General features: G+C 50.2%; 10 non-coding genes across 10 annotated transcripts; 6 read left to right on the forward strand and 4 right to left on the reverse strand.

The window, feature by feature from the left end:
- Positions 1 to 659: 659 nt before the first annotated feature.
- TRNAF-GAA (transfer RNA phenylalanine (anticodon GAA)) lies at positions 660 to 732 on the forward strand. Its single transcript has one exon. It is a non-coding gene; the product is annotated as a tRNA-Phe (tRNA).
- Positions 733 to 1,442: 710 nt separating this feature from the next.
- TRNAL-CAG (transfer RNA leucine (anticodon CAG)) lies at positions 1,443 to 1,525 on the reverse strand. The gene has a single exon. It is a non-coding gene; the product is annotated as a tRNA-Leu (tRNA).
- Positions 1,526 to 1,805: 280 nt separating this feature from the next.
- TRNAF-GAA (transfer RNA phenylalanine (anticodon GAA)) lies at positions 1,806 to 1,878 on the forward strand. The gene has a single exon. It is a non-coding gene; the product is annotated as a tRNA-Phe (tRNA).
- A 711-nt stretch (positions 1,879 to 2,589) lies between these two features.
- On the reverse strand, positions 2,590 to 2,672 carry TRNAL-CAG (transfer RNA leucine (anticodon CAG)). Its single transcript has one exon. It is a non-coding gene; the product is annotated as a tRNA-Leu (tRNA).
- A 280-nt stretch (positions 2,673 to 2,952) lies between these two features.
- On the forward strand, positions 2,953 to 3,025 carry TRNAF-GAA (transfer RNA phenylalanine (anticodon GAA)). The gene has a single exon. It is a non-coding gene; the product is annotated as a tRNA-Phe (tRNA).
- Positions 3,026 to 9,621: 6,596 nt separating this feature from the next.
- Positions 9,622 to 9,694, forward strand: TRNAF-GAA (transfer RNA phenylalanine (anticodon GAA)). Its single transcript has one exon. It is a non-coding gene; the product is annotated as a tRNA-Phe (tRNA).
- A 712-nt stretch (positions 9,695 to 10,406) lies between these two features.
- TRNAL-CAG (transfer RNA leucine (anticodon CAG)) lies at positions 10,407 to 10,489 on the reverse strand. The gene has a single exon. It is a non-coding gene; the product is annotated as a tRNA-Leu (tRNA).
- A 280-nt stretch (positions 10,490 to 10,769) lies between these two features.
- Positions 10,770 to 10,842, forward strand: TRNAF-GAA (transfer RNA phenylalanine (anticodon GAA)). The gene has a single exon. It is a non-coding gene; the product is annotated as a tRNA-Phe (tRNA).
- Positions 10,843 to 11,553: 711 nt separating this feature from the next.
- On the reverse strand, positions 11,554 to 11,636 carry TRNAL-CAG (transfer RNA leucine (anticodon CAG)). The gene has a single exon. It is a non-coding gene; the product is annotated as a tRNA-Leu (tRNA).
- A 280-nt stretch (positions 11,637 to 11,916) lies between these two features.
- TRNAF-GAA (transfer RNA phenylalanine (anticodon GAA)) lies at positions 11,917 to 11,989 on the forward strand. The gene has a single exon. It is a non-coding gene; the product is annotated as a tRNA-Phe (tRNA).
- The last annotated feature ends 187 nt before the right edge of the window (positions 11,990 to 12,176 follow it).

Here is a 12,176-nt window from a genome sequence, read left to right on the forward strand (position 1 = left end):
GGAGTTTGAGAGCTTAGGCAATTTACGGCAAAGGCCAGGGCGTTGCATGGCAGCGAAGAGGAATTAAAAAATTCAGCTTACAGTCCATCAGAACGATGTAGGGTTCTTGGAGGTGGTGGATTTTAGAAGCTCTTTGAATAAGGGTTTGGTGAGGCTCAGAAAAGACACCCTTGCTCTGGAGATTCCCTGAAAGAACCTGCGCTATCAAATTCTGTTTTTCTACGCTCTTCTACTCGGCAACCTCCTAGAAAGGAGATAGTTAAGTAAAGAGAAAGACAAAGCCCGCGCTCAGTCCACTGTCAGAGAGTGGGATTCGAACCCACGCCTCCAGAGGAGACTGCGACCTGAACGCAGCGCCTTAGACCGCTCGGCCATCCTGACAACCTGTCGGCAAGGTAGTGTACTTTTCCAAACAGAACTATTCTACTCCTTAAGCCTTAGCGGGAGAACTTCTCCAAAGGAAAAACCATGACCGTCATTGGGTGTATATTACAATCTTGTGTACTACCCAAGCAAGGGTCAGGAAGACACGTGTGACTGCCCAGCTCCATGCTTGTGGCTCCTCAGCTCTGGTAGCTCCAGATAGTACTTTGGAGAAGTGCTGTACTACAGTTTGTACCCCTCCCGTGGAAGGCCATTGGCCACCGGGCACTCAGGAGGCCGAAATAGCTCAGTTGGGAGAGCGTTAGACTGAAGATCTAAAGGTCCCTGGTTCGATCCCGGGTTTCGGCAGGTGCTTTTTTAGGTACGCATCAACTAAAGTAATGAGATTCGTTCCCGTCTTTCCTCCAAAATGGCCTGTCCTCGGCTTGTGTGCCGTTTTACCACTCGGCAGCACTGGCCTGGTTGGAGCTGAGCTGCAGTTCCAGGAGCAAACTGGTATGGTGGAAGAAAGCAGCTAACTAGCATTGCCCAGCTGGCCTAAACAATATTGCTCATGGGCACCATTCTTCAGTCTGCCTTCACCGGTCCTTGAAATTGAAGAAATGTGTAATGCACGCAGGCACGCTGGCATCATCCATCAGACGGCAGCAGACAGGAGCAGTCACGTCTGGCTGCAGTGAAAGATAAACCCCTGCCCCCATGAGGCTTCACCAGTGCGTAAAAGCGCCAGGAACATTGAGGATACAGCTCAGATGTTTGGAGTTTTGAGAGCTTAGGCAATTTACGGCAAAGGCCAGGCGTTGCATGGCAGCGAAGAGGAATTTAAAAATTCAGCTTACAGTCCATCAGAACGATGTAGGGTTTCTTGGAGGTGGTGGATTTTAGAAGCTCTTTGAATAAGGGTTTGGTGAGGCTCAGAAAAGAACACCCTTGCTCTGGAGATTCCTGAAAGAACCTGCGCTATCAAAATTCTGTTTTTCTACGCTCTTCTACTCGGCAACCTCCTAGAAAGGAGATAGTTAAGTAAAGAGAAAGACAAAGCCCACGCTTCAGTACACTGTCAGAAGTGGGATTCGAACCCACGCCTCCAGAGGAGACTGCGACCTGAACGCAGCGCCTTAGACCGCTCGGCCATCCTGACAACCTGTCGGCAAGAGTAGTGTACTTTTCCAAACAGAACTATTCTACTCCTTAAGCCTTAGCGGGAGAACTTCTCCAAAGGAAAAACCATGACCGTCATTGGGTGTATATTACAATCTTGTGTACTACCCAAGCAAGGGTCAGGAAGACACGTGTGACTGCCAGCTCCATGCTTGTGGCTCCTCAGCTCTTGGTAGCTCCAGATAGTACTTTGGGAGAAGTGCTGTACTACAGTTTGTACCCCTCCCGTGGAAGGCCATTGGCCACCGGGCACTCAGGAGGCCGAAATAGCTCAGTTGGGAGAGCGTTAGACTGAAGATCTAAAGGTCCCTGGTTCGATCCCGGGTTTCGGCAGGTGCTTTTTTAGGTACGCATCAACTAAAGTAATGAGATTCGTTCCCGTCTTTCCTCCAAAATGGCCTGTCCTCGCTTGTGTGCCGTTTTACCACTCGGCAGCACTGGCCTGGTTGGAGCTGAGCTGCAGTTCCAGGAGCAAACTGGTATGGTGGAAGAAAGCAGCTAACTAGCATTGCCCAGCTGGCCTAAACAATATTGCTCATGGGCACCATTCTTCAGTCTGCCTTCACCGGTCCTTGAAATTGAAGAAATGTGTAATGCACGCAGGCACGCTGGCATCATCCATCAGACGGCAGCAGACAGGAGCAGTCACGTCTGGCTGCAGTGAAAGATAAACCCCTGCCCCCATGAGGCTTCACCAGTGCGTAAAAGCGCCAGGAACATTGAGGATACAGCTCAGATGTTTGGAGTTTTGAGAGCTTAGGCAATTTACGGCAAAGGCCAGGCGTTGCATGGCAGCGAAGAGGAATTTAAAAATTCAGCTTACAGTCCATCAGAACGATGTAGGGTTTCTTGGAGGTGGTGGGATTTTAGAAGCTCTTTGAATAAGGGTTTGGTGAGGCTCAGAAAAGAACACCCTTGCTCTGGAGATTCCCTGAAAGAACCTGCGCTATCAAATTCTGTTTTTTCTACGCTCTTCTACTCGGCAACCTCCTAGAAAGGAGATAGTTAAGTAAAGAGAAAGACAAAGCCCGCGCTTCAGTCCACTGTCAGAAGTGGGATTCGAACCCACGCCTCCAGAGGAGACTGCGACCTGAACGCAGCGCCTTAGACCGCTCGGCCATCCTGACAACCTGTCGGCAAGGTAGTGTACTTTTCCAAACAGAACTATTCTACTCCTTAAGCCTTAGCGGGAGAACTTCTCCAAAGGAAAAACCATGACCGTCATTGGGTGTATATTACAATCTTGTGTACTACCCAAGCAAGGGTCAGGAAGACACGTGTGACTGCCCAGCTCCATGCTTGTGGCTCCTCAGCTCTTGGTAGCTCCAGATAGTACTTTGGGAGAAGTGCTGTACTACAGTTTGTACCCCTCCCGTGGAAGGCCATTGGCCACCGGGCACTCAGGAGGCCGAAATAGCTCAGTTGGGAGAGCGTTAGACTGAAGATCTAAAGGTCCCTGGTTCGATCCCGGGTTTCGGCAGGTGCTTTTTTAGGTACGCATCAACTAAAGTAATGAGATTCGTTCCCGTCTTTCCTCCAAAATGGCCTGTCCTCGGCTTGTGTGCCGTTTTACCACTCGGCAGCACAGGCCTGGTTGGAGCTGCAGCTGCAAGTTCCAGGAGCAAAATGGTATGGGGAGAAAGCAGCTAACTAGCATGCCCAGCTGGCCTTGCGAGCTTAGGCAATTTACGGCAAAGGCCAGGCGTTGCATGGCAGCTGAAGAGGAATTTAAAATTCAGCTTACAGTCCATCAGAACGATGTAGGGTTTCTTGGAGGTGGTGGGATTTTAGAAGCTCTTTGAAAAAAGGGTTTGGTGAGGCTCAGAAAAGAACACCCTTGCTCTGGAGATTCCTGAAAGAACCTGCGCTATCAAATTCTGTTTTTCTACGCTCTTCTACTCTGGCACCTCCTAGAAAGAGATAGTTAAGTAAAGAGAGCAAGACAAAGCCCGCGCTTCAGACCTGTCAGAAGTGGATTCGAACCCACGCCTCCAGAGGAGACTGCGACCTGAACGCAGCGCCTTAGACCGCTCGGCCATCCTGACAACCTGTCGGCAAGTAGTGTACTTTTCCAAACAGAACTATTCTACTCCTTAAGCCTTAGCGGGAGAACTTCTCCAAAGGAAAAACCATGGACCGTCATTGGGTGTATATTACAATCTTGTGTACTACCAAGCAAGGGTCAGGAAGACACGTGTGACTGCCCAGCTCCATGCTTGTGGCTCCTCAGCTCTTGGTAGCTCCAGATAGTACTTTGGGAGAAGTGCTGTACTACAGTTTGTACCCCTCCCGTGGAAGGCCATTGGCCACCGGGCACTCAGGAGGCCGAAATAGCTCAGTTGGGGAGAGCGTTAGACTGAAGATCTAAAGGTCCCTGGTTCGATCCGGGTTTCGGCAGGTGCTTTTTTTAGGTACGCATCAACTAAAGTAATGAGATTCGTTCCCGTCTTTTCCTCCAAAATGGCCTGTCCTCGGCTTGTGTGCCGTTTTAACCACTCGGCAGCACTGGCCTGGTTGGAGCTGAGCTGCAGTTCCAGGAGCAAACTGGTATGGTGGAAGAAAGCAGCTAACTAGCATTGCCCAGCTGGCCTAAACAATATTGCTCATGGGCACCATTCTTCAGTCTGCCTTCACCGGTCCTTGAAATTGAAGAAATGTGTAATGCACGCAGGCACGCTGGCATCATCCATCAGACGGCAGCAGACAGGAGCAGTCACGTCTGGCTGCAGTGAAAGATAAACCCCTGCCCCCATGAGGCTTCACCAGTGCGTAAAAGCGCCAGGAACATTGAGGATACAGCTCAGATGTTTGGAGTTTTGAGAGCTTAGGCAATTTACGGCAAAGGCCAGGCGTTGCATGGCAGCGAAGAGGAATTTAAAAATTCAGCTTACAGTCCATCAGAACGATGTAGGGTTTCTTGGAGGTGGTGGGATTTTAGAAGCTCTTTGAATAAGGGTTTGGTGAGGCTCAGAAAAGAACACCCTTGCTCTGGAGATTCCCTGAAAGAACCTGCGCTATCAAATTCTGTTTTTCTAACGCTCTTCTACTCGGCAACCTCCTAGAAAGGAGATAGTTAAGTAAAGAGAAAGACAAAGCCCGCGCTTCAGTCACACTGTCAGAAGTGGGATTCGAACCCACGCCTCCAGAGGAGACTGCGACCTGAACGCAGCGCCTTAGACCGCTCGGGCCATCCTGACAACCTGTCGGCAAGGTAGTGTACTTTTCCAAACAGAACTATTCTACTCCTTAAGCCTTAGCGGGAGAACTTCTCCAAAGGAAAAACCATGACCGTCATTGGGTGTATATTACAATCTTGTGTACTACCCAAGCAAGGGTCAGGAAGACACGTGTGACTGCCCAGCTCCATGCTTTGTGGCTCCTCAGCTCTTGGTAGCTCCAGATAGTACTTGGGGAGAAGTGCTGTACTACAGTTTGTACCCCTCCCGTGGAAGGCCATTGGCCAGCCGGGCACTCAGGAGGCCGAAATAGCTCAGTTGGGAGAGCGTTAGACTGAAGATCTAAAGGTCCCTGGTTCGATCCCGGGGTTTCGGCATGTGCTTTTTTTAGGTACGCATCAACTAAAGTAATGAGATTCGTTCCCGTCTTTCCTCCAAATGGCCTGTCCTCGGCTTGTGTGCCGTTTTACCACTCGGCAGCACTGGCCTGGTTGGAGCTGAGCTGCAGTTCCAGGAGCAAACTGGTATGGTGGAAGAAAGCAGCTAACTAGCATTGCCCAGCTGGCCTAAACAATATTGCTCATGGGCACCATACTTCAGTCTGCCTTCACCGGTCCTTGAAATTGAAGAAATGTGTAATGCACGCAGGCACGCTGGCATCATCCATCAGACGGCAGCAGACAGGAGCAGTCACCGTCTGGCTGCAGTGAAAGATAAACCCCTGCCCCCATGAGGCTTCACCAGTGCGTAAAAGCGCCAGGAACATTGAGGATACAGCTCAGATGTTTGGAGTTTTGAGAGCTTAGGCAATTTACGGCAAAGGCCAGGCGTTGCATGGCAGCGAAGAGGAATTTAAAAATTCAGCTTACAGTCCATCAGAACGATGTAGGGGTTTCTTGGAGGTGGTGGGATTTTAGAAGCTCTTTGAATAAGGGTTTGGTGAGGCTCAGAAAAGAACACCCTTGCTCTGGAGATTCCCTGAAAGAACCTGCGCTATCAAATTCTGTTTTTCTACGCTCTTCTACTCGGCAACCTCCTAGAAAGGAGATAGTTAAGTAAAGAGAAAGACAAAGCCCGCGCTTCAGACCACTGTCAGAAGTGGGATTCGAACCCACGCCTCCAGAGGAGACTGGCGACCTGAACGCAGCGCCTTAGACCGCTCGGCCATCCTGACAACCTGTCGGCAAGGTAGTGTACTTTTCCAAACAGAACTATTCTACTCCTTAAGCCTTAGCGGGAGAGACTTCTCCAAAGGAAAAACCATGACCGTCATTGGGTGTATATTACAATCTTGTGTACTACCCAAGCAAGGGTCAGGAAGACACGTGTGACTGCCCAGCTCCATGCTTGTGGCTCCTCAGCTCTTGGTAGCTCCAGATAGTACTTTGGGAGAAGTGCTGTACTACAGTTTGTACCCCTCCCGTGGAAGGCCATTGGCCACCGGGCACTCAGGAGGCCCGAAATAGCTCAGTTGGGAGAGCGTTAGACTGAAGATCTAAAGGTCCCTGGTTCGATCCCGGGTTTCGGCAGGTGCTTTTTTTAGGTACGCATCAACTAAAGTAATGAGATTCGTTCCCGTCTTTCCTCCAAAATGGCCTGTCCTCGGCTTGTGTGCCGTTTTACCACTCGGCAGCACTGGCCTGGTTGGAGCTGAGCTGCAGTTCCAGGAGCAAACTGGTATGGTGGAAGAAAGCAGCTAACTAGCATTGCCCAGCTGGCCTAAACAATATTGCTCATGGGCACCATTCTTCAGTCTGCCTTCACCGGTCCTTGAAATTGAAGAAATGTGTAATGCACGCAGGCACGCTGGCATCATCCATCAGACGGCAGCAGACAGGAGCAGTCACGTCTGGCTGCAGTGAAAGATAAACCCCTGCCCCCATGAGGCTTCACCAGTGCGTAAAAGCGCCAGGAACATTGAGGATACAGCTCAGATGTTTGGAGTTTTGAGAGCTTAGGCAACTTACGGCAAAGGCCAGGCGTGCATGGCAGCGAAGAGGAATTTAAAAATTCAGCTTACAGTCCATCAGAACGATGTAGGGTTTCTTGGAGGTGGTGGGATTTTAGAAGCTCTTGAATAAGGGTTTGGTGAGGCTCAGAAAAGAACACCCTTGCTCTGGAGATTCCCTGAAAGAACCTGCGCTATCAAATTCTGTTTTTCTACGCTCTTCTACTCGGCAACCTCCTAGAAAGGAGATAGTTAAGTAAAGAGAAAGACAAAGCCCGCGCTTCAGTCCACTGTCAGAAGTGGGATTCGAACCCACGCCTCCAGAGGAGACTGCAACCTGAACGCAGCGCCTTAGACCGCTCGGCCATCCTGACAACCTGTCGGCAAGGTAGTGTACTTTTCCAAACAGAACTATTCTACTCCTTAAGCCTTAGCGGGAGAACTTCTCCAAAGGAAAAAACCATGACCGTCATTGGGTGTATATTACAATCTTGTGTACTACCCAAGCAAGGGTCAGGAAGACACGTGTGACTGCCCAGCTCCATGCTTGTGGCTCCTCAGCTCTTGGTAGCTCCAGATAGTACTTTGGGAGAAGTGCTGTACTACAGTTTGTACCCCTCCCGTGGAAGGCCATTGGCCACCGGGCACTCAGGAGGCCGAAATAGCTCAGTTGGGAGAGCGTTAGACTGAAGATCTAAAGGTCCCTGGTTCGATCCCGGGTTTTGGCAGGTGCTTTTTTTAGGTACGCATCAACTAAAGTAATGAGATTCGTTCCCGTCTTTCCTCCAAAATGGCCTGTCCTCGGCTTGTGTGCCGTTTACCACTCGGCAGCACTGGCCTGGTTGGAGCTGAGCTGCAGTTCCAGGAGCAAACTGGTATGGTGGAAGAAAGCAGCTAACTAGCATTGCCCAGCTGGCCTAAACAATATTGCTCATGGGCACCATTCTTCAGTCTGCCTTCACCGGTCCTTGAAATTGAAGAAATGTGTAATGCACGCAGGCACGCTGGCATCATCCATCAGACGGCAGCAGACAGGAGCAGTCACGTCTGGCTGCAGTGAAAGATAAACCCCTGCCCCCATGAGGCTTCACCAGTGCGTAAAAGCGCCAGGAACATTGAGGATACAGCTCAGATGTTTGGAGTTTTGAGAGCTTAGGCAATTTACGGCAAAGGCCAGGCGTTGCATGGCAGCGAAGAGGAATTTAAAAATTCAGCTTACAGTCCATCAGAACGATGTAGGGTTTCTTGGAGGTGGTGGGATTTTAGAAGCTCTTTGAATAAGGGTTTGGTGAGGCTCAGAAAAGAACACCCTTGCTCTGGAGATTCCCTGAAAGAACCTGCGCTATCAAATTCTGTTTTTCTACGCTCTTCTACTCGGCAACCTCCTAGAAAGGAGATAGTTAAGTAAAGAGAAAGACAAAGCCCGCGCTTCAGTCCACTGTCAGAAGAAGTGGGATTCGAACCCACGCCTCCAGAGGAGACTGCGACCTGAACGCAGCGCCTTAGACCGCTCGGCCATCCTGACATGCTGTCGGCAAAGTAGTGTACTTTTCCAAACAGAACTATTCTACTCCTTAAGCCTTAGCGGGAGAACTTCTCCAAAGGAAAAACCATGACCGTCATTGGGTGTATATTACAATCTTGTGTACTACCCAAGCAAGGGTCAGGAAGACACGTGTGACTGCCCAGCTCCATGCTTGTGGCTCCTCAGCTCTTGGTAGCTCCAGATAGTACTTTGGGAGAAGTGCTGTACTACAGTTTGTACCCCTCCCGTGGAAGGCCATTGGCCACCGTGCACTCAGGAGGCCGAAATAGCTCGGTTGGGAGAGCGTTAGACTGAAGATTTAAAGGTCCCTGGTTCGATCCCGGGTTTTGGCAGGTGCTTTTTTAGGTACGCATCAACTAAAGTAATGAGATTCGTTCCCGTCTTTCCTCCAAAATGGCCTGTCCTCGGCTTGTGTGCCGTTTTACCACTTGGCAGCACTGGCCTGGTTGGAGCTGAGCTGCAGTTCCAGGAGCAAACTGGTATGGTGGAAGAAAGCAGCTAACTAGCATTGCCCAGCTGGCCTAAACAATATTGCTCATGGGCACCATTCTTCAGTCTGCCTTCACCGGTCCTTGAAATTGAAGAAATGTGTAATGCACGCAGGCACGCTGGCATCATCCATCAGACGGCAGCAGACAGGAGCAGTCACGTCTGGCTGCAGTGAAAGATAAACCCCTGCCCCCATGAGGCTTCACCAGTGCGTAAAAGCGCCAGGAACATTGAGGATACAGCTCAGATGTTTGGAGTTTTGAGAGCTTAGGCAATTTACGGCAAAGGCCAGGCGTTGCATGGCAGCGAAGAGGAATTTAAAAATTCAGCTTACAGTCCATCAGAACGATGTAGGGTTTCTTGGAGGTGGTGGGATTTTAGAAGCTCTTTGAATAAGGGTTTGGTGAGGCTCAGAAAAGAACACCCTTGCTCTGGAGATTCCCTGAAAGAACCTGCGCTATCAAATTCTGTTTTTCTACGCTCTTCTACTCGGCAAACTCCTAGAAAGGAGATAGTTAAGTAAAGAGAAAGACAAAGCCCGCGCTTCAGTCCACTGTCAGAAGTGGGATTCGAACCCACGCCTCCAGAGGAGACTGCAACCTGAACGCAGCGCCTTAGACCGCTCGGCCATCCTGACAACCTGTCGGCAAGGTAGTGTACTTTTCCAAACAGAACTATTCTACTCCTTAAGCCTTAGCGGGAGAACTTCTCCAAAGGAAAAACCATGACCGTCATTGGGTGTATATTACAATCTTGTGTACTACCCAAGCAAGGGTCAGGAAGACACGTGTGACTGCCCAGCTCCATGCTTGTGGCTCCTCAGCTCTTGGTAGCTCCAGATAGTACTTTGGGAGAAGTGCTGTACTACAGTTTGTACCCCTCCCGTGGAAGGCCATTGGCCACCGGGCACTCAGGAGGCCGAAATAGCTCAGTTGGGAGAGCGTTAGACTGAAGATCTAAAGGTCCCTGGTTCGATCCCGGGTTTCGGCAGGTGCTTTTTTTGGTACTCATCAACTAAAGTAATGAGATTCGTTCCCGGTCTTTCCTCCAAAATGGCCTGTCCTCGGCTTGTGTGCCGTTTTACCACTCGGCAGCACTGGCCTGGTTGGAGCTGAGCTGCAGTTCCAGGAGCAAACTGGTATGGTGGAAGAAAGCAGCTAACTAGCATTGCCCAGCTGGCCTAAACAATATTGCTCATGGGCACCATTCTTCAGTCTGCCTTCACCGGTCCTTGAAATTGAAGAAATGTGTAATGCACGCAGGCACGCTGGCATCATCCATCAGACGGCAGCAGACAGGAGCAGTCACGTCTGGCTGCAGTGAAAGATAAACCCCTGCCCCCATGAGGCTTCACCAGTGCGTAAAAGCGCCAGGAACATTGAGGATACAGCTCAGATGTTTGGAGTTTTGAGAGCTTAGGCAATTTACGGCAAAGGCCAGGCGTTGCATGGCAGCGAAGAGGAATTTAAAAATTCAGCTTACAGTCCATCAGAACGATGTAGGGTTTCTTGGAGGTGGTGGAATTTTAGAAGCTCTTTGAATAAGGGTTTGGTGAGGCTCAGAAAAGAACACCCTTGCTCTGGAGATTCCCTGAAAGAACCTGCGCTATCAAATTCTGTTTTTCTACGCTCTTCTACTCGGCAACCTCCTAGAAAGGAGATAGTTAAGTAAAGAGAAAGACAAAGCCCGCGCTTCAGTCCACTGTCAGAAGTGGGATTCGAACCCACGCCTCCAGAGGAGACTGCGACCTGAACGCAGCGCCTTAGACCGCTCGGCCATCCTGACAACCTGTCGGCAAGGTAGTGTACTTTTCCAAACAGAACTATTCTACTCCTTAAGCCTTAGCGGGAGAACTTCTCCAAAGGAAAAACCATGACCGTCATTGGGTGTATATTACAATCTTGTGTACTACCCAAGCAAGGGTCAGGAAGACACGTGTGACTGCCCAGCTCCATGCTTGTGGCTCCTCAGCTCTTGGTAGCTCCAGATAGTACTTTGGGAGAAGTGCTGTACTACAGTTTGTACCCCTCCCGTGGAAGGCCATTGGCCACCGGGCACTCAGGAGGCCGAAATAGCTCAGTTGGGAGAGCGTTAGACTGAAGATCTAAAGGTCCCTGGTTCGATCCCGGGTTTCGGCATGTGCTTTTTTTAGGTACGCATCAACTAAAGTAATGAGATTCGTTCCCGTCTTTCCTCCAAAATGGCATGTCCTCGGCTTGTGTGCCGTTTTACCACTCGGCAGCACTGGCCTGGTTGGAGCTGAGCTGCAGTTCCAGGAGCAAACTGGTATGGTGGAAGAAAGCAGCTAACTAGCATTGCCCAGCTGGCCTAAACAATATTGCTCATGGGCACCATACTTCAGTCTGCCTTCACCGGTCCTTGAAATTGAAGAAATGTGTAATGCACGCAGGCACGCTGGCATCATCCATCAGACGGCAGCAGACAGGAGCAGTCACGTCTGGCTGCAGTGAAAGATAAACCCCTGCCCCCATGAGGCTTCACCAGTGCGTAAAAGCGCCAGGAACATTGAGGATACAGCTCAGATGTTTGGAGTTTGAGAGCTTAGGCAATTTACGGCAAAGGCCAGGCGTTGCATGGCAGCGAAGAGGAATTTAAAAATTCAGCTTACAGTCCATCAGAACGATGTAGGGTTTCTTGGAGGTGGTGGGATTTTAGAAGCTCTTTGAATAAGGGTTTGGTGAGGCTCAGAAAAGAACACCCTTGCTCTGGAGATTCCCTGAAAGAACCTGCGCTATCAAATTCTGTTTTTCTACGCTCTTCTACTCGGCAACCTCCTAGAAAGGAGATAGTTAAGTAAAGAGAAAGACAAAGCCCGCGCTTCAGTCCACTGTCAGAAGTGGGATTCGAACCCACGCCTCCAGAGGAGACTGCGACCTGAACGCAGCGCCTTAGACCGCTCGGCCATCCTGACAACCTGTCGGCAAGGTAGTGTACTTTTCCAAACAGAACTATTCTACTCCTTAAGCCTTAGCGGGAGAACTTCTCCAAAGGAAAAACCATGACCGTCATTGGGTGTATATTACAATCTTGTGTACTACCCAAGCAAGGGTCAGGAAGACACGTGTGACTGCCCAGCTCCATGCTTGTGGCTCCTCAGCTCTTGGTAGCTCCAGATAGTACTTTGGGAGAAGTGCTGTACTACAGTTTGTACCCCTCCCGTGGAAGGCCATTGGCCACCGGGCACTCAGGAGGCCGAAATAGCTCAGTTGGGAGAGCGTTAGACTGAAGATCTAAAGGTCCCTGGTTCGATCCCGGGTTTCGGCAGGTGCTTTTTTTAGGTACGCATCAACTAAAGTAATGAGATTCGTTCCCGTCTTTCCTCCAAAATGGCCTGTCCTCGGCTTGTGTGCCGTTTTACCACTCGGCAGCACTGGCCTGGTTGGAGCTGAGCTGCAGTTCCAGGAGCAAACTGGTATGGTGGAAGAAAGCAGCTAACTAGCATTGCCCAGCT

This window comes from Dendropsophus ebraccatus, unplaced genomic scaffold (assembly GCF_027789765.1).
Source record: "Dendropsophus ebraccatus isolate aDenEbr1 unplaced genomic scaffold, aDenEbr1.pat pat_scaffold_964_ctg1, whole genome shotgun sequence".
NCBI lineage: Eukaryota > Metazoa > Chordata > Amphibia > Anura > Hylidae > Dendropsophus > Dendropsophus ebraccatus.